The following is a 21,295-nucleotide window of genomic DNA, read 5'->3' as shown; positions in this document are numbered from 1 at the left end:
CCATTTGAAATTCCTGCCATGCTCCTACAGAGGGTCAGCATGCCTGTGAATGGAAGGCCTGCACCTGCTGCAGTCCTCGGCCCTGCTCCTTCTCTTCCTCCCTGGGCTCTGCCTGGTCGAGGCTCACTGCAGTCTGTGCTCTTGAGGTTGGGGCTGAAATGTTTCATGAAATGTCTTCTCTTGTTGAGGTGGTTTTAAATGTCATAAAGCAATGTCACAAATGGACAGAGTAATGATGACTACTTATTTTGCAAGCTGAGGGATTGGAACTAGGAATTGAAGATCTGTGGCAGAAAAACAGACATCTTTCTCATCTCAGAAAGGAGGGGAAAAAAAAAAAAGGAATGAAGAAGCTTGTAGTTTCATAATGTTTCCTGGATTATTGGATGAGAGAGAACTTTTATGAGCGTCTTGGAGTATTTTATGATGACAGATCAATCTGGATGCTACAAGCAGGTGCAAATAGGGAGGCTATTCATATGGGCGCTGTTCCTTAAAGACAGTGCTAAAATAAACCTAGCTGTTCTGCTAGGGTCTGTTCACAGACTTCAGCTTACGGGAAACTTTTTCTGCTATTAATGAGAAAAATATTCCTGGATTGTCTATTTCTAACTTTTTAAATCCAACCGTAGAATTGTTTGAGTTGGAAAGGACCCTTAAAGATCATCTGTTCATCTTCCCTGCAATGAACAGGGATACGTACATCTATATCAGGTACTCAGAGCCCTGTCCAGCCTGACTCAAGTGTCTCCAAGGATGGAGCATCCACCACCTCTCTGGGCAACCCGTGCCAGTGCCTCACCACTCTTACTGTAAAACAAATAAACAAACAAAACAACAACAACAAAAACTTCTTCCTTATGTTCAATCTCAGTCTCCCCTCCTTTAGTTTGAAACCACTTCCTCTTGTCCTTCCACAGCAGACCTTGCTAAAGAGTCTGTCCCCTTCTTTCTTATAGCCTCCCTTTAGATACTAAAAGACCCCCAGGTCTCCCTGGAGCCTTCTCTTCTCCAGCCTGAACAGCCCCAGCTCTCTCAGCCTCTCATATGTTGAGGGAATTTGGAAATAAAATTTCCTGCAACTTTTGTGAGTAAGTTTTAGAATCTTGCTTATCTCTAATGACATTTTTATTATTTTTTAGATGTTAGTTTATTTAAATATTTACTTTGGGAAATAACGATCAGAGATTAAGTTCTTGGTTCCTGTAGTAATGGATATTATCAGTTTATGGCTCCTTTCTGAACCAGCCCTTAGCCAAGTAATTTTCAATCAGACTGGAGCTCTACTGGTGAGAACAAGAGCCACTGGTGCCTCTGTAATCAGTTCCTGACATTAGAGATAGTAAGACCAGTTCCTGGGCCTCCTTGGTCTTCTGTGGAGTTTGATTAAAGCACAAAGCCAAGAGTGGCAATGCCAAATTTGCTCCTAATTCTGCTGCCAGATTGCTCCATGAGCAAACAACCCATATATAATCCTCACGCTTTGTGTCCACATCAGAATTGAGAGTAACAGCACAGAATGGGTGGAAATAGCTTGCTATGCACAGGTTCTTGGGCCTCCTGGCCAGGATGAGGTCTTAGTGCCCTGGGGTGCTGCAGACAGCTTGCATGCAAGAAGAGCTTGTCTGGTTCTATGGCACCCATCAACAGCTCCCATACATGCTTTAAATTGGATTATAGTGTATAAAATCAGCTCACATAACATCCTCCTGCCATGTAGCAATTCTGACTCTGTATGATAGGATTGTCTGTAAGCTGAGTTATCTTTTTCTTATCCAGTCTAAGAGGCCCCCTTTCCTCAGCATCTGATTGAAACAGTTCCCCCATACCTTTCATTGCTTCCAGTAGCACTTGTAAGCACATGCTTTACAGCAAGTGTTTTGGCAGATGATTAGCATAACCTTCAGCTCTTTTCCTGAGGAAGTGAGCTGTACTGAAAAATGAAGCATGTTTATCTGTTGAATCGGGAAAAAAAAATCCAAATAAGAAATATGTTTAACTGGGAGGTGACTCAGTATGTGACAGGTGGGATGCTGGCGACATATTTTCCTTAAGGAGTGGTAAAAGATGACGGGAACAAATCTGTCATGTCCCAGGGTGTGTATGTGGGTAATGTGAATCAATATATTACAAAGATGGAGGTTGTGGGAGGTGGTTTTTAATTCAGTGCTTTTAGATCAAGGGGAGCTAAAGCGTTAGAGCAGGTGGTACCTAAAGGCTACAGAACTTTGCTTAAAGGCTTCCATTGGGTTTCAGTGAAGTTATTTTTGGCTCTCGCAGTCAAGTTTATGTCCGCTGAGAGGCATGCTGAACATCTTTTGTGAAGAAGTCTTGTTTCATTAAACAGCCTGTTCCACGTGTTTATCTGGCAACAGAAAGTTCTCTTGAAATGATGAGTTATCATCTCCTAAAGTTACAGTGAAAAGCACTGCCTGCCTCTCTGGGAAGCAGCACAGCTGTAGGGTGGCCTGAGAAGGCTGTGAGTACAGCAGTTCTCTTTCCATTTTTTTTGAAAGTCGTGTGTGATAGAATCATAATCTGTACTGTCAACTACACAGGCTGTAGTGAGGGAACAGATATCTTAGTTGTCTGTGCTAGATGGCCACTAAAACTTTAGGGAAAAATGCCTAAAAGCAAAAAAGGAAACCATTCTTAAAGGCATGTAAGCAAGGGTTGCATGACCATCCCTGAGTGGCAGTGGCTGCTGTCCCATTTTCTTCCCCTCAGGCCCCGCAGTAATTACCTCTGGGCTATTCTGTACCAGACTCTTAAGGTGGGGGTTTTGTTCTGGATTAAAGGATGGATATGACTGCTGTAGTTCCTTGAGCAAGGCTCTTTGCTGCCTGACTGTTCCTGTAATCTCTGAGGAGGTTCCCCTATGCTGGACAGATGGATCCAGCCAGCTGGTCTGACACAGAGTGTTCCTTTCTGAGCTCAAATCTTCCACAGGAAACTTCCCGTAAGTCTCACATCTCCTTTAATACAGCACATGCATCCTTATGTAGGAAGCGCAGCATCTCCTGTGCAGATTTAGAAGCTTCCCTGGGCTGCATGTTGTATCTCTTCCAGGTACTGTTCTGATACTAACAGGCCAGGGTTTTTGATTCCATGGAAAACCTGAGAGGTGGAAGCCAGAGCCTCTGAAATAAAAACCTCTCTGCTTATTAATGGCTTCCCGTAGCTTTCACAAGCCATGATGCAAGCTAAAGATCGCTTTTCTTCAAGAACAGCACTTCCAATAGCTTCAACAACTCAGGATTAAAATTAGAGTCAGACTGGAAATATTCCTTAACATCACATTGTGTTGTCAAGCTCTTATTCATGTAATGTAAATGACACAGGCATGACATGGAGTGATTATATTTTAGCAAAGTAGAAGATTGCATACAATTTAATAGCTCTAGGACTGCAGAGAAGGGACTTCGAACATTCCAAGATATGCTATTATACTGGAGCTATGTTCTGTCCCCCTGTAACTTTTGTCCCATTCTCCTTGGGTTGCTCTACTTTGTTTAAACCTACTACAAATCAGTGATCTCACAGAATGATCAGGGAAAAATCCTTCAGGCTGGGGAATTTTCCAGTACAGTTTTGGTACAGTGGTGGCATAACTCCTGATGATGATTCATTTTTTTTTAATGCTCTAAGACTTTATGGGAAGATAAAGTGGCTAGTTGGTTTGCTGTTGTGGTCTGGCTGTCATCAGGACTTGTTTAGGCTTTCTCACACATCTGAAAGTAGATTTATCTCTTCACTGGCTGAGAGGTTGAGGAACAGTAGCATTGGTAATCTTCTGTCTGCTTTGTGTCAAAGCAGTTTGAGTAAAATGGAGGTGCAGTCCATTGCTTTCATGACTCATTTTGATAAACATGAGCTAAGTAATTCTCATGCTGGCTTGTGAGGTAACTCTCAAGCTTTGGAAAAACCCAAGAAGTTTCGTCCTCAGGAGGGTTAAGTCCTGCCTGTTAGTTCTGTCTTCCAGGCAGAGGACCTGTAATAGTCCTTGAAGTTGCAGCAGACAGTTCGTAGCAGATATCTGATTAGCACTGCAGGTACTCTATTTGTTTCTCAGTTGAGCTGACAGCAGCAGCCTGTCCTGACACAGCGTTGTGCTGGAACGCTCTCCAGATGAGCAAGCCTCCTTGCTGGATAGGGAGTGCTCACATGTGCAGTATCTTCTGGGTTGGAGAGCCTTCTGAGTTAGTACCTTGTTGAAGATCTGCAAGGTGTTTCCTAATGCTTTCAGAATCCAGGTCCAGCTGCTAAGTGCTAGATAGAATAAATATTAAAGTGCTTGACAAGTAGTTTTTTAAAGTTTTTATATTTTACATTATTGTGATTTTAAACATATGTCATTATGAGCTTATCAGATTTCTTAAAATGAACTTTCTATAAAAATCACACCAGGCCTCTCAGCTGTGTTTTCCTCTTATTTATGGACAAATTGAAAACAAATGTTCTCCTTCAAAAACAAAAAGGCAGGACGAAATGGAAACAGCTGGAAGAATGTTCTTCTCCTCCAGAAGTCATCTGTGATACAAAGTGAATTGGGGGTTACTTTATTCTGAAGTACAGTACCATTTAATGATGGTTTCTGTGGCAATTCAAGTAGAAAACAAAGGGAAGAGCATCAAGCCTATTGCAGTGGAATGTGAAGGGTGGTCTGCTTAAAGATAAGCCTCAGTTAAACACCTTTCATAGATTGAGGAGGGAATTCTCTTTTCTTTTTCTACAGCTGAGGTTTGTTTCTGGATAGCTATAACTTGCTTTGGATTTCAGGCTAGAATAATCAGCTCAAGCAAGTGAACAGGGTTTGGGCAAACCTCTTAGCTTCACAAAGTTACTATTTTTCCCCTCCCTTTTCTCTGAGAACCGCTACCACAAATGGCTACCAGTGATCACTGGAAGTGCCCTGGCTTATTAGCTTCTACATCCTGACTAAGCTAACGAGCCTGTCTGCATGAATAAGGCCTGCCTTGAGATCAGCACACTTTTAGTACTCTATTGCTACTCTATTGAAGCAGGCTGCATTTGTTTGTTTGTTTTGTTTTCTGGGGCAAAACTCGTAAGAAAGCTCAAAGCCCCCTTCTTGGTAATATCACACCTCTACAGTATTACAGGAGGTGAGAGGAAGATTCTTTGGCTATTAGAAGGCTACAGACAAACCCAAGAGTTGAACACAATTTGGGCCAGGTTCATGCATCTGTGAGTCAGTTGGAGTGAAGTGGCTTCTCCTCTTTACCTTCACGTCCTGCTTTAAATAGGAATAGTGACTAATAAGTAGGAACTAAAGCTTGTGGAGAAATGCTAGATCTGTTCTCTACTTCTCTGTATGTAAATAGGCCTCCCACCTATCTGCTGATATATTCTGTCAGGAATGAGCCTCATCTCCCACTCGTACAAGCAGAAATGTTTTATATTCACTTTTCCACTGCTACTTGTTCTTCATGCTGGAGTTAATCAACTGAGAGAAGACAAGAGGGCTGGCAGCAACCATGGAGGCTTCCCAAGATATGGGAAGAGTTCCTGTACAGGAGGGAAGAGGTGACTGGTATCCACTCATGCTCATGTCCCAGGGCTGTGACTGAAGTTAGAGCCCACTTGGGTTCCTATATTTTTACCAGTGCCTTGGTTTGTCCAGTCAAAGTGATGCCCATGTCCTGAAATATTCAGATCAAGACTGCATGCCCCTTTGATAGAGTTTTGTAAATCAAACGCAAACTACTGGGATGAGCAGAGATTAAATGACCCGTTATACAAGCCATTTGATCTTCAATGATGTAAGAAACTTGTTCAACTCAGTGAATTTGGGAACTAAATTGACTCTTATGCTAGGGTCATCAGTTTCAGTCATAGATAATAGCAACTTGAACCTGGAAAGTGGATCACCTTGCACACAGAGCAAGTCCATAGAGCAAACTGTGAAGTCATCTTTGGAAATTACTGAAAGGGAATGGCAAGTGTTATATAACTTCTTTCTGTATCACAAGACTACTGTAATTCTTCCGGGTTTAGGTCCTGTTGGAAAAGATCCAATCTGAGCTTTTATTTCTGTCCTGACTCTTAACTCATATAGTCAAGCTTCTACCAGCAAACAAATCCATTTTTCTTTTGGATACAGTTACAGAAAAGGGAACTACTTATTTTTATTATTTATCTTTTATAAAACAAAGATATAAACATTTATAAAATAAGTATACAAATAAAATAAATGAATGAATAAATAAAATAAAATAAAAATAAATAAATAAAATAAAAAAATTACCAGATAAAATAATCTGCTTGAGTTACTCTAGTGCCTACCTGTCTTCAGAGAACCTTCTGTGAGCGTAAGAGCAACTGTACAAGTAAAGTTAGTCCGAACAGCATTTACAATGGGAGAGGCAGGAAATCAAGATGGTGAATGAACACTGATAGCTCAGAATGTTAAATCTCTAGAAGCTGAAACAAGGGCAACAGGAAAACAAAAATCTTTCCATGACCTTTGATTTAAACTTAGGGGCGTGTCACTTGCAAAATGCCTCTTTCTGAGTTGCGCAGGTTTTAGGGAGAGAAGACTTAAATCCTCCTGCAGGTTAGACTGCACTTTGTGTGCTTTAGGCTCGCCATTAACATGCTTCTGTTTTTCTCTTGTACAGCATTTCACCCCATGCCCCTGGTGTTATCGTTCATCCTTCACATTTTATTGGTAGAAATCTAGTAGTTATGTGCATGCAGATGACCATAGAAAGAGCTCTGACATATACCTTTATACATAATATAATGTATATAATGTGTAATATATTATTTACATAAATATAATAATCTTTTTTATGTGATCATTGACTTTTTGACTGCTTCACGTAGAAACTGTTCAACTTCTGAGATATTCTTGTTTTCCTTTTTTTTCTTAAATGCTAGAGAATGTGCAGCTCTCAGTCAAACTACGTGTAATATCCAAGTGTGGGACATCCCTCAGTGGAATCAGTTCAGCTGTATTTTTACAGTACCTCAGTGAAGTGTGTTAGTGTGATCTCGCTGTTCATGTTCATACAGTTCTGAATGGAGTAGGACTGTGGCCTAAAATCAGGATCTCTAGCTGCTGACATTAATATTGGTATTTTAGGAACAGAGGAATTTGAGATGAGGGGCGAAAGGCCTTCAAATGAGTTAGTATTTTGGAATTAATATGTAGTTTCATAGGTGCAAGGTAATATTGGACTATTTCTTGAAGAATAGTCTCCATACTTTGAAACACTTTGGGTTACTGTTGGAGACAAACTTTCAGACAAAATAAATTGTTGTTCTGATGTTTGTAGGGTGAATCCTATTTTCCTCAGGAGGAGGGAAAAAAAAATCATGTTTTTTCAAATAGCTGAGCATGTGTGGACTTGAGTGTGCCATGTTCTGTGAGGTTTCATTTTTTTTCAGTGTATATGTATGTGCTTATAGTTTCACAAATATTAATTTGTGTACTTATTTTACATTTATTACCTTTTAAAATGATAAAGTGGCTATCAAGTTTGAAAGCTTTGTAAGGATCCGAAATCTTCATGCATCTTTGGTTGAGTTAGGTAAATTCTTTATCCTTCTCCTTTCCCTATTCTTAGATATCGCTATTATTTTGCAGCTATCTTGTATCATGTTTTACAAATCTTAAAATATTGTTTTAAGAACTATTATCTCTTAAACAGAGAAGTTGCTTGGCCACCTATTCTGTTTTGGTTTTGAATCTGGCCTGCAAAAACACACTGTTAATGGTGATGACTGAAGTAAAATATCTATTAGAGCTGTGCTACTGTATGGTATGTGCTGTATAGCCATTACTTTCAGAAATCACTTAGTTTAGGGCACTTCCTTGTGACTTTTCTCTCAAACACACCCTATTAACAATGTACTTTGTCCCAGACTGTATTTTGGTTGATGATAAACAGATGGATCTTGGTATGGTTCATATTCCCACATCCAGCTGCCTCAGGCTTCTGTCCTCTCAAAACCTCGCTGAACAGCGAAGGTTTTTAATCTTCTAATTAGGCTCAAGAGCGAGGGTGACAATATATCACTTTCCCAGGCAGGGCTTCTCCAGAATTCATGCTGAAAATGATGCTTTCTTTTGCCTGGAGGAGAAAAAAACAAACAAACAAAAAAACACTTTATTTTCTTTTTTTTTAATTTACTTTCAAATGAAATTTTCATTTTGTAGCAAAAAGGTCTGATACTATATGTAGGTTGCTCTGAAAGTAATGCCCCCTATTTATTTTCAAGGAAACTACAGCAGATACAAAGAACATGACACTATTTGATCAAATTCTTATCTATGAAGAACTACTTTTTAATATAGTTACTGCCATTAGCTATGCATTTTTGCCAGTGATGAACAAGAGCCTGTATGCTGTGCTTATAGATATGGGCACCAGCAGACATGACCTACTGTTGCTACTGCTGAAATGCACCACTCATTGTGCTCACATCCACTGGTTGATCTCCATAAATGTTCAGCAAGCGTTGACGAATGTCAGTGGGTGCCATTGTTTGTGCATGGAAGAATTCAATGACAAGCCTTGGCTTTGCATGGACTTCCATGTCAGACACCATTGCATCAGACTGTCCCTCTGCTGCTGTCTGTCGTGTGGCAACATGTAACGGAACATTGGTGGGAAGGCTCAACTGCTGCTCACTTCAACCTGCAGTGGTGGGAAGGAGGAGATGGAAGGGGGGCTAGCAGAACCTTCCTAAATGTTAGGTACGTCTGGTGCCTCACAGTCTCCCTCGAGTAAACTAGGTTGGGACAGATGGTGCTGAGCCCCTGCACCTAAAATCCAAGGATATTAGTCTTTATCTCAGCGGCCTGCTCCTCATCAGTCACCCTGACTGCAGGGCCATTCACTGCTGCCATGAGCCTTGAAAAGCTTTTCATGTCTGCTTGCAGGTCTGACCTTGTACCAAGAACATGATGGTGGTATCCCGCAACGGTGGCTGAAGAGCACAGAGGGCTGTGGTGGTGAAAGATGACTTTCCTGCTTCCACTTGCACGTGGTGCAGTGTGGGCACGTGGAGGTGGTGTGGCCACATCAAACTTGGTGGTGACGACCGGGTGCCCCTCAGATTAGTTCCCTCACTATCTTGTGAGGGATGGTGGTGTCCGTGGGCTCGGGTATGTGTTCCCCAGTGGCCAACTGCTTCCACAGTGTTGCTCTGTGGGAAGCTATGGTTATACATGCGCCTTTCAGGTTGGATACTAGGAAAAAATTGTTCTCTGAAAGAGTGGTAATGCACTGGCACAGGCTGCTCAGGGGAGTGGTGCAGTCACTGATACTGGAGGTGTTCAAGAACCATGGAGATGTGACACTGGGGGGCTATGATTTACTGGGCAATATTGTTAATAGATGGATGGTTGGACTAGGGAATCTTAAAGATCTTTTCCAACCTTAATGATTCCCTGCTTGAAGGAGCAGACAGAGACTGTCCAGGGCTACTGGTGCATTTTCTATAGTCACAAACATACCAAACTGCAGGTTTGGATCATTTCCGCTCTCTGGAGCTAAGCTGATAACCCTCACCTCTCTGACAGCAAATAAACCCTCTGAGTTTTTGGCTCCTGAGTGTTTGGATGTGTCCTGTAGGTCAGCCTGAAGCAGGATCAGTCAACTATCAGTCAGTGACCCACTTTCCTGGCTGTTGCTGAGTGCAGTTAGTTGTGAGGAAGCCTTGATGGTTTGAGCTGTGTCCCTCCCCCCCAAAAATGTTGATGCAAGAAAAGGAAATGGGAGTTTTAATGGAGCTGTGTTTAGCAGAGCAATCTTGTATCTTGGTCAATAACTTTTCAAAACCAAATTAGTTGAAGTGAACACATATGTCTTCATAAAATCACAGAAACCAGTTCTGGAATAAACTTGTGCTTCTACAGCGTTTTGGACTGTTGTAGGGACTGTCATGGTTTAGATAAATGTAGGTTTAGATTGCTATTTTTAAATAGCCAAGTCTCATTGTATTTTGCAGAGCTTAAAGACAGAGATCTTTATTTTAAATAGCTTTTTGTCCTGTCCTTCTCCAAGAATCAGTTTCCCTGAAAATCTGTTTCTTGGTCTGGTTTGGCTTTATTTGGTCAGATTTACAAGAGATGTGGACATATTTGTTCAATAAGTTAATCTCGACAAAACATTTATGCTGCGTATGGAAATGAGGTGTCCTTCCTATTGTTTTTTTTTGAAGGATACATTTTATCCACATCATGTTTTCACACCCCTCTCTTTCCTCTTCCAAATCCTATTGCTTAAACCCCATACTACCTGTTTATGTCCTGTTTCAGTAAATATGTCTTCTGAGTTGTTCTTGGAAGGCAACATGAAAACCATGGAATGTTTTTGCCACCTTCAGGGTGACAGGCTCTTAACTTATGGGTTGGGACCAAACATTTTCAAACATGGTCTAGATAGATCATATATCTCTATTGAACCATTAGAAATAACCAGAAATTCCTTCTTGAAGTGTATTTTGTTAAATAGTTTAAGTAACTTGCACTGCCTTAGAATTTTAAAAAGTGGGCTACTGAAATAGAAAAAGAGTATGCTGGCTGTTTTTTTTAAGGTGTAGAAAACATCATTACATCTTTCTGGTGAAAAGTATTTATAAAACTTCAAATGCATCTCTCAATTTGTTTGTCTTTCTTATACAACAGCACTTTTCCTTTTATGCTCTTGCATAACATATACATCTGTCCTCACTCTCTGAATAATGAAACCTTTATGATACTCTGATTACTTATCTACTTATCTCCAAGCATTTGATACCAAAGTCCTCATATGGGGCTGCGTAAAGAATCTAAAAGGGGTTGTGCTGTGGTAGTTATTCATAGTTAATGTGGAGCCAAGGAGAAAGAGAAAACATCTTTATGACTGTAAGTGGAAAACCGATGAATTAAACACAGCTTGGAAGAGCAGCTATGTGCAGGGGAGCCTCAGGCTTTTGGTGTGGTTGCAGGAAATGGGCTGCATGCAACTTGAGGGGTGCCCACAGACATGCTCAGGGCTTTCAGAAATGTATTTAGGTCACTGACACTTTGAAAGCTTTATACATTTTGATCCTAGGGGCTGTAACAAAGGCATGTAAACTCAAAGTGAAAGCTAGCATCCATCCGTGGCTGGTCTTATTGTATCCACAGGAATTTCAGATCAATGAAGGATGTTAGCAATTATGTGCTGAAATAAGTAAGTACAATGGGATGAGGTAAGGAAAGCTCTTCAGCCTTGAATTTGAATTTATTTTGGTTTTATTGGTTTGTGCCAATGCTTCCTGCAATGCTTAGCATGTCCTATATTGTTCAGTACAGGAAATATGAGACAGAAATTCAGCAACAAGCATCTAAGCTGTCTGTGTGGATGTGACCTTTCCTTTGTGTGAACCATTCACTGCATGAGGCAGTGATGCTGCTTGACTTGTGAAGGTATTTTATGGATGTGATGTTGGCTTCTTTTTTGGCACAAAATTGTTTATGGCAGGTATTGTCCTGGATTTTAAGGTTAACCATAGCATGGCTTGACTTTCTGCAAAACTCCAAGCCTGAGCTGCTTTGAAGAGAGCCCTGTGTGTCACCTCATGCTCTGCTTGTTCCCTGTTGTTCATCTCCCATATAATTCCCAAAGGGCTGAGCCCAGAGCTGTGTGCCTGACCCTGGCATCCAGGCCACTGAGCAGACTGAACCAAGAAGAAGGAATTCCTTTGAAGCTGTAGAGTGACTGTGGAGCTGCTCCCCAGAGGCTGTCTTGAGCCCAGTGGTGGCTGTAACTTCCCAGGGTCCTCATAAGGCCTTCCTGAAAGGGATCTGATTCCCACTGCTCCCCATGGCACATCTGCATCAGTTCCGGCACAATGCAGCCTTCACCCACTGCAGAGCAGTGGGCTGAGCCAGCTCTAAATTATCTCAGGATGACAGACACTTGCAGAAAACCCCTTTACAAACTTCCTTTTTTAAAAGCCAAGACACATGCTAGGAGAGCCTACAATCTGTAACTTTTAGTTAGGAAAGTTAATCAAAACGTTTGCTGTGTATTGTGTCAGCTCTTTCACAGTTTATACATTTATCTTTTAAACATCTGCAAAACAGCGTGGCTTGGGTAGGTTTCTTTTTCTGCTCTGAGGCTTCATTGGCCCTTGTGACTGAATGAAGAGAAGCCAGACAACATGAAGGGCAGACAATCAAAGCATCTGACTCTCAGATCCTTGCAGATGGGCCCTCTGATGAAATGACAAACAGCTACTGCCAGAGCAGGAAGTAGCAACCACAAGGCACCTGTATTTATTTAATTTTCATTCTGTCAGATAACTTGTTCTTATGCTCTTGCAGTTTTAGCTATGGACTGTTAAGTCACGAGGCTTTCTTCTGATCTGCCTAACAAACACAAAATGAGTTGCTTGAGATTGTTGGTAGAGCCCATCTACTGTAAAAGTATCATATGCAAGGGCAGGATCAGTGCAAAGAACCTGTTGTTGAGTTTGTTAGGAATATCTTTTCAGCTTCCAAGGGACAATCTTCTAAGGTTACATGCTAGAGGGGAGAAAGGAGTGGCTTGCAGGTGGTGCTGCCATCAGCTCCACAGGAGCTCCCTCGTTGCTTCCATAACAAAGCTCTGTATGTAGCTGTGTCCCGGGGTGACCTGGTGTCACTAGTGTAACTCCTGCTGTCCAGCTTCCTTTGTGTGCTCTGTCTGCCCAGCAGCCTCTGTGCCAGCCAGGACTTGCTGCCAGGTGCCTAACTGTAGCCCTGGCACTTGAAGCACACACATGCTTATAGTAGAGCACAGTCATGGGAGATGCACCTTGACTTCATTTTGGAGGCAAATATCTAAACTGTGCAATGCTGACTATCAGCTTCTGTTTGAACAAGTCAGGATGCACCTTGTGATTCTGCTAGCTTCTGGTTTTGGATGTGATAAAGGGTCTGAAGGTGATACTTGCCTATTCCTGAAAAGCAGCCAGTTTCTTTGATGCTGTAGTCACATATCTGAACAATGGCAATTGCCAAATCTGTAATTATTTATGTATGTATCATTCTCTGCTTTTATAGCTGATACTTTACCTGTGTTCTTGGTATACAGAAGTAACTTGTGACCAATTAACATCCTCCTCATGCACGTGATACGATTTGTTGACACACAGTAAAATAACAGTGAACCTGTGCAAGCAATAGAAGCAACACTGCTGCACTACTGTGGGGCTTTGCCTGTGCTTTTCTGCAGTTGCTGTTGGCTATGACATCGTGATTTAGGGATACACTCATATGTTTAGAAGAGCAAGTAACGAAATCTCTTTGATAATGGATACCAGGTTAGAAGATAAATTTCTGCTGCATTTGATACTTTTTCTCTTTGTGTGTCTATCACATGATCAGATGATTTTAAAAGGCTTTTATGCAGTATTTGCTGAGGATGTTTTTCTTTGGTCATTTCTGACTTTCCTCAGATTCCAAATATGATGAAGAGATGAAGGTGATCTGAGTATTTCATCCAGCAAAGTTAGATTAGATCAAGGGCATGTGTAATAAGCAAAGCACTTTACAGCTAATCAGCTATTTCCTCTCAAAGTGTTCATAAGGAGGGACTAGAAATTCAGATTGATTCCGGGTTTTCATTATCAAGATTATTTAAATATTTGGCTCCACCTTGTTGCCTAGCCTGAGGTTATGGGGTATAATCTCACTTCAGGTTAAGTAATACTACTTTGCAAAGAAATTTTGCTGAAAGAAATAAGATGGGCCACTGTGGGCCACAGTGCATTGCCAAAGCAGGAGCAGTCAAGTCACTGTGTTGGTTTCACTGTGACTTGCTTTTCCAAGGGTGCCTCTTGCAGGGATTGTCTCAAATATGAACTTCCACTAAAGTGGAAGCACTAAACAGTGTTCTACATCTTCCAGACTTGTGGTTGTGAAATGAAAATGTTGGTTTTGCTCTCAGACTAGAACTAAGTTTAACAGTGAATTTCCTGGCCTTTGAGGATTTTAAGAAAGTCAAATTTACCTTTGCATTAACATCACATCTTACAATCAAATTTCCTTTGTTGTCCTTAAGTAAGGAGAAAACTGGGACAGGATTTTCTTTTGCCAAAGAAAATGCATTAAGGCCAGTTGTAACTGGATTTTACTAAAACAAGCAAATAAACAAATTGGCCACACTTGCTGATTATAAATGAATGATAAGTTTAGTCAGGAATGAGTATTTTTTTTCCCCTTCTGGAAAGAAATGTCTGTGTTTGCTTCTATGCAGAGACTTGGCAATATCACCATCATCACACGGTGCTTTCTAGAAACGTTCACTGGCAATGAAAAGTTGCATAAAGGTGTACCAACCTAGCCAGTGACTGCAGATGAACTTTAATTTCCAGGAAATATCAGGAAAAACCCAGCTGGGATCTAGAGGCTGACAATGAGACTATCATGTAAATCCACAGTTTTGTTTTCATAAATGGTTAAAATTCATTTCTTCTGAGTATAAGTGTTCTGTTTCTTATGAGGAGAGGTAAAATGAAGCCTTTTTCATTATCCTACTGTCTCATAGTGCTTTAACCAGTGGCGGTGAACAAGAGACACAGAATCACAGAATTGTAGGGGTTGGAAGGGACCTCCAGAGATCATCGAGACCAACTCCCCTGCCAAAGCAGGTTCCCTACACCAGGTCGCACAGGTAGGCGTCCAGGCGAGACTAGAATATCTCCAGAGAAGGAGACTCCACAACCTCCCTGGGCAGCCTGTTCCAGTGCTCCGTCACCCTCACCGTGAAGAAGTTCTTGCACACATTCGTGCGAAACTTCCTATGCTGCAGCTTATGTCCGTTTCCCCTCGTCCTGTCTCCACGTACCACTGAAAAGAGACTGGCCTCACCGCTATGGCTGCCACACCTCGGCTATTTATAAACCTGGATCAGGTCCCCTCTCAGTCTTCTTTTCTCAAGGCTAAACAGACCCAGTTCACTTAGCCTTTCTTCATAGGGGAGATGCTCCAGGCCCTTCACCATCTCTGTGGCCCTCCGCTGGACTCTTTCCAAGAGATCCCTGTCTTTTTTTTATACCGGGGAGCCCAGAACTGGACACAGTACTCCAGATGAGGCCTTACCAGGGCAGAGTAGAGGGGGAGGATCACCTCCGTCGTCCTGCTGGACACGCTCTTTTTAATGCACCCCAGAATGCCATTGGCCTTTTTGGCCACAAGGGCACACTGCTGGCTCATGGCCAACCTGTCGTCCACCAGGACGCCCAGGTCCCTCTCTGCAGAGCTCCTCTCCAGCATCTCATCTCCCAGCCTGTATTGGTGCAATTATTCCTCCCTAGGTGTAAGACCCTACACTTGCTTTTGTTGAACCTCATCTGGTTTCTTACTGCCCAGCTCTCCTGCCTGTCCAGGTCTCGCTGAATGGCAGCACAGCCTTCAGGCGTGTCAGCCAATCCTCCCAACTTCGTATCATCAGCAAACTTGCTGAGGGTGGCCACTATCCCCTCATCAAGGTCATTGATGAAGATGTTGAACAAGACCAGACCCAGCACAGACCCCTGGGGGACACCACTGGTTACAGGTCTCCAGTCAGACTCTGCACCACCAACGACGACCCTCTGCGCTCTGCCAGTCAGCCAGTTCTCAACCCACCTCACTGTCCGCTCATCTATCCCACACTTCCTCAGCTTTGTTATAAGGATGTTGTGGGAGACAGTATCAAATGCCTTTCTAAAATCAAGGTAGACTACATCTACCGCTCTTCCCCCATCCACCCAGCATGTGACAGCATCATAGAAGGCCACCAGGTTGGTCGAGCACGACCTCCCCTTGGTGAACCCATGCTGACTACTCCTGATAACCTCCTTTTCTCCCAGTTGTCTGGAGATGGTATCCAGCACAAGCTGTTCCATCACCTTTCCAGGGACGGAGGTGAGGCTGACAGGCCTATAATTACCCGGATTTTCCTTCTTGCCCTTTTTGAAGACTGGAGTGACATTGGCTATCCTCCAGTCTTCAGGGACCTCCCCTGTTATCCAAGTCAAAAGTGAAGATACACATCCAAGTGTTTGGGTGATTCTGTTCCACTGCTGTGCGTATTGGTGAAGAACAGGGGAAGGGCTGGCTTTGGGAGAACACAGCTGCTGTAGTCAGTGTTTTCTTATTTGTGGCTTAGATGGGATTTGCTACTGTTCTGTGAAGAGCTGGTTTGTCCAGCTTGAGATAAAACATGGTGTTTGCTTATTGCAAGAAAATGCATAAAGGAAGTTGACTAAGGTTTGTTTTTTTTTTTTTTCTTTCCTGTGTAGCTTCTATACCAGACCAAAGAATTTTGAGATGGAGAATAAAGAAGGTACATGATTTCCTTAACTGTGATGGATTTGCAAGACAACTTTATTGGTAAGTTTCTCAACATAAGAGAGCATGTGGAAGTGTAAAAGTCATCTTGCTGTCTTTCTCATCACAAACTACAATGACCCCATCCGGGATCAGAGCATATATTGCTCTGCAAGAGGTGTTGAAAACCCTTCTGCAACAGCTTCTCCAACCTCATAGCTAGGGGTGTTTTTGCTGACTCAGCAGTATTACTCTGGCAGCTGTACACACAGCTGTGTGGGTTCCCTGCTTGTCGGGTGGTGGGCAGGAAAAGGGAATGAGCAGGAGGGCTAAACAAGAACCACTTAAACATAAGTGACAGGAGGCCTGTCTACATACAGTGCTGCTGCTTGATGTCTTGCATGGAGTAATGTGAACTTCGTTGCCCTGCTTTTACTGCTGATTATGCAACAGCATTTCCTTTACTTTGGCATTAGCTAATTCTCCCTCAGCCTGCCTGTTAACAAAATAATTTGCTGCACCTGCTTCCACTTTGTGTGTCATGGACAGTTGCTGTTTTTACAAAATGTTTTTTGTTTGTCAGGCTACTCTGCTTGCCTGGAAGTGTTTTGCTTGCTCAAATTTTTCAGGCTCATTCCTCAAGGACTTGTTACTAGGTAACCGAGTTCCATTTGCCAATTGCCCACTATTTCCTTCTCCGTATTACAGGCCTGATTATTAACATTTAGTTCAGAGAAATTGCTGTCATTATGTGAAGTAACTTCCTTTAGAGGTTACTCATTAACCTTAGGTATTTTACTGTGCGATTATAATTGCTAAATGCCATAGGCATGGAAAACCTTTGAACTCCTCAAGGTATTAGTGTGTGAGAGAAAGGGTATCAGCTGTGATTTCTACTTGTTTCCCCATTTACTCCCCACAGTTATTTTTCCTTCTGTGTTCTCGTTCCATCTCTCTGTGTGTTTCATACTGTGCAGAGAACTCTCTTCTGCTTGAGAAGAGAATGTTTCCTTCCAAGAGGAAATTTGTCTCCCCTATTTCCCTGCTGCAGATCTGAGATACTTCTAGCAAACTCAGGATTGTTACGATACTCATTATCCACTTACTAGTGCAACTTAGAACAGAATTTGATCTCTTGACCTTGCATGAAAAGTGACATAATTGGAAAGCCAGCAGCCTTGCGTGACATGGGCTGTGCTCTTATCATGTAGTCTTCCAGTATTTAGAACGGCTCTTCCATATTTGTTCTCAATTAACTACACTGACAAATAATGCATTCAAAGAATGAAAACCTTTGGATGTTCCCATTGTATTTTGTTTCTACACGAGCCAAATCAGCTGCATACTTCAGCGTTTGTCCCAGGGCAGTGTGTGTTCTCTGTAACAGTCTTAAATGTGTTTGTCTTTCTCCTCTAACCCACTCCTTTCAAAGTGCGTTGACATTCCTGGTAACTTGACTCCTCTGGCAGGGTGCAGCAAAGCTGCTGTACAGTAATGTTGTACTGCCATGTGACTTCAGTGAGGCAATATACACAATAGTCAGGAAATTAGAGGATAAGTGGTACATATATATTGTGCTTAAATAATGTTTTTTAAAAATAGAAATTAGGATATCTGTGGAATCAGACTTCATAGGTGGAAATGAAATAGGGTAGTAGGCAAAGAAACCTTAGTTTGTAAATCTTCTGAACTGCAAAAGTAGAATAATCGGCTCTAGATATGATAAAAGAGGAGGGAAGCTTAGGTATAATTAAAAAAAATGAGTTTTCCTGAGTCTGAGCTGGGCAGTGAGGAGAGAACGCAGCAACATCATAATGACTGAACAACTTCTATTGAGCCTTTTGATTTAATGTTGCTCCCCTCTGTCCTTCTAATCTCAGCATCATTTTTTTTAAATGGGAAGAGTCAGGGGGGAGCAAAACCAGTTACGTGCTTGTTTGCTGCATGATACAGTCTCCATGACAAAAGTGTCAATTTAGTACCTTGATAATAGTAATTGTAATGATGAAAAATGGTTAATGCAGTTTCTGGTAGCGGCCTAATTTTTTTTTTCCGCTTTTCTACACATGGTAATTTAGTTTTTCTTTCATCCTCCAAAACAAACCTTGTTCCCAATGTCAGAGGATTTTCTCATTTGATGATGTGCCAGCTGTAACTTCTCAACTCCTATGTGTTGCAATGAGCTAACTGGTGGAATTTGTGTTGACATCTAATATGACTCCTTGGGATAAATTCAGTGATCCATGCAGTCCAAGCAGTACAGAAGGTGGGTAACACTTCAAAATTTTTTCAGCAGAACTGTGCTTCACTGAATTCCTGTTTACTTCTACTTAACCTGCTCACCCACAGCTCCGGGTCTGATTCATGAGTTACATAATTCAGCACTGTGGGAATAACTCAGCTTTCAGTTTGTGCTTTATAGATTTATTGTCAATAAACCCATGCCATTTAGTGCAAACAATTTATGAAGTTTAAAAACAAGCAAGCCCCAAACCAGCAGTAACTATGTAGAACAATTCTTGGGAAAATAACACATAATAGAATTTGCTTGTACGTGATGTGAAAGTTATCAGCAAAACTTCATACATGACACAACCCTCAGTGAAACTGAAAGCCTGTTAGATGCCAGGTTACACACAATCCAAAATCTTTGATAGGGTACACAGGTACAAAAGTGTGCTCCAAAATGTAGCTCTTCATTGCATGTGAAGCAAATGTATGCGGAACAGTAAAGAAGCCAGGTGCTAGTGCACCTGAGACAAGTCATGTTACTGCCAGCTGTGGCATGTTTCTTGCATCCAAGACAGCCTGGAAATGCCTCATTTATATATTTTCTTACTTATGAAACATCAACTTCTCTGTCCTATGCTACACAGGCACTACAAAATATCTAGCCTTATTAAATTATAGGATATCATTTTCCTTGAGACGATGTCATGGAATAACAATAGTGTTTTAAACTGGTGATCTAATGACTTTTTTCTACTTAAACAGCTGTGATAATTCAAATGTTACATTTTCTCTGTGCATTGAGTTTGCAAGTGCAGAAGAAACAGACTTATTTTTAGGCCAAATTTAGATTATAACTTGCTTTATCCCACTGAAGTTGTGGTGCATCTGTTTTAAACAATTATTGGGTTTGTATAAAAGAAATTTATATGCATTTGGGAAAGCTAATCCAGTAACAACATATGTTACAATGCCACCGGGGGAAGAAAAAGGTTTAGCGAATGGCATCAGTGGTGCTGTTCTAATGATATATGATGATGAGCTGAAATTGTCACAAACACTCTTTATTTTCATAAGGTCAGGATACGTGTCTTTGCATGTCTCATTAGAAGAGAACTTACTGATCTGGAATCTTTACAGTGTACTACTTTCTTGCTTTTTGAAAATGAACTTATACCAAACTTTCAAAATCTCAAAACCAGACAAAACAACTCACCCCACAACCCATTATCAATTGGAAAGGCTTTTTTTGCTTGATCCCTAAGATATTTACCCTCTATTATTTTTCTTAATCATTCCCTTTCACCAGTCCTGATGTGGTCTTTTTAAATGTTTCCTCTCCTTCAGTGATAAGTAAAAATGGGACCCGTGCTTCTCAGCTCTAGACCTGACTGAGACTGTGTTCCTTACTGAGCTGCTGTCTGTAGAAGCGATAGATGAAATTTCAGGATTATTGTTAAGGAGGATGTTGCTATCAGTTGTAGGGGTTGAGGCAAACCAAGGAAGACACAAATGAAGAAAAGAAATACCTGACAAATACTATAGTCCTTTTTCTTGATCCCTTTCTTGCCTTTCCTTCATTTTAAATCTCCAAAAGCGGAGAGCAGAGGGAAGTTTATTTTATTTCCCCTCACACCGCAGAGGGGGTGGAAAGGAAGAAAAGGAAATCCTGGTCTCGTAAAAAATGAAAGCAAATGATTACACGTAATGATTTGTAGGGTTAAAAAACAGGGTGAGGTATGAGCAATAACATCCGATTTGCTGCATTGAGACTACAGCATTTGATGGTAGTTTTTTGCTTTTTTTTCCTCCTTCAAATACAATCTGTTGTTTCTGATTAAATATGCGGTAAGCTTTGTGCCTGTAGAAAACCGCAAATACTCTCTACCTACACCTCTCTTCCCCTTACTCTCTGTTGCCTGAAGTAGAAGGTGTAGATCTATGGGGATTTACCATTTCCTCCTAGGATCACCTGTGCTGTGGCTTAAGTAAAAGTTTGTTTCTTCAGCTGTCTAACTTTTGAGCATATCTGACTTGGTCTGACCCTTTAATTTTATAGTGAGCTAGTTTATTTGCTTGTGCAAATTGAGTTTTTGTAGGCAGCAATGTACCATGCTGCAAAGAGTCCAATCTTTTGATCGCTTCACCTCTGGAAAAGGGCAATCTGCAGTGCCTTTCTGCACTCAGTTGGCACTCTCTGGGATGTTAGCAACATCAAGTTACTGCTTCTGAACACTTCATTGGAGACTTTTTTTTATTCTTTATAATAGTGTTGTAGAAATCTGGTGTTTGGGAAATATGTTGCTTGTTCTTTGCTAAAAATACTGATAGGGTTTCGGAGCTAATTTCCTTTACATTCATAGAAAATCCATTGTCTTTGCTTAGCAACTAGTCTGGCTGTTTCTAATTCTTCTTTAAATATACCTTTATGTTACCTATTGTCATGTATGCAGGAAAGCATGAGGCAGAGTCCTGGAAGAAAAGGAGGAGTAAACAGTTTGTGAAAACAGTGCCAGTTTTTCCTCGATGGGGCTCAAACCTGTAATAGAGCCCAACAAAGCTGGGAACGATGTGCCAAAATATCTTTTTCATAAACAACACAGGCTGTAGGAAATAATACTGGTCAGGGCTTGTTTTTCTGGCTCAGGGCCTCATTCCAACCTGTTGCAACCAGCTATTGAACGTCTATGGGGACACCCCCATACAAGAGGCCCCATGGAGGAAAGGAACTTTTACATTTCTGTTTGACTGGGATCTGTGCCAGTGGCTAAG

General features: G+C 41.5%; 1 long non-coding RNA gene across 2 annotated transcripts in view; it reads left to right on the top strand.

Moving 5' to 3' along the window:
* The window catches only part of LOC116216562 (uncharacterized), a 250,775-nt gene that overhangs the window by 13,694 nt on the left and 215,786 nt on the right, over nt 1-21,295 (top strand). For both annotated transcript variants that reach the window (XR_014883014.1, XR_014883013.1), the window contains exon 2: nt 16,267-16,357. This is a non-coding gene — a long non-coding RNA (uncharacterized LOC116216562). The remainder of the gene's footprint in view (nt 1-16,266; nt 16,358-21,295) is intronic.

The sequence above is a fragment of the Meleagris gallopavo genome, chromosome 4 (assembly GCF_905368555.1).
Source record: "Meleagris gallopavo chromosome 4, MGAL_WU_HG_1.1, whole genome shotgun sequence".
NCBI lineage: Eukaryota > Metazoa > Chordata > Aves > Galliformes > Phasianidae > Meleagris > Meleagris gallopavo.
Note: the sequence above shows the minus strand (reverse complement) of the source record. Positions and strands in the feature narration are given on the sequence as shown.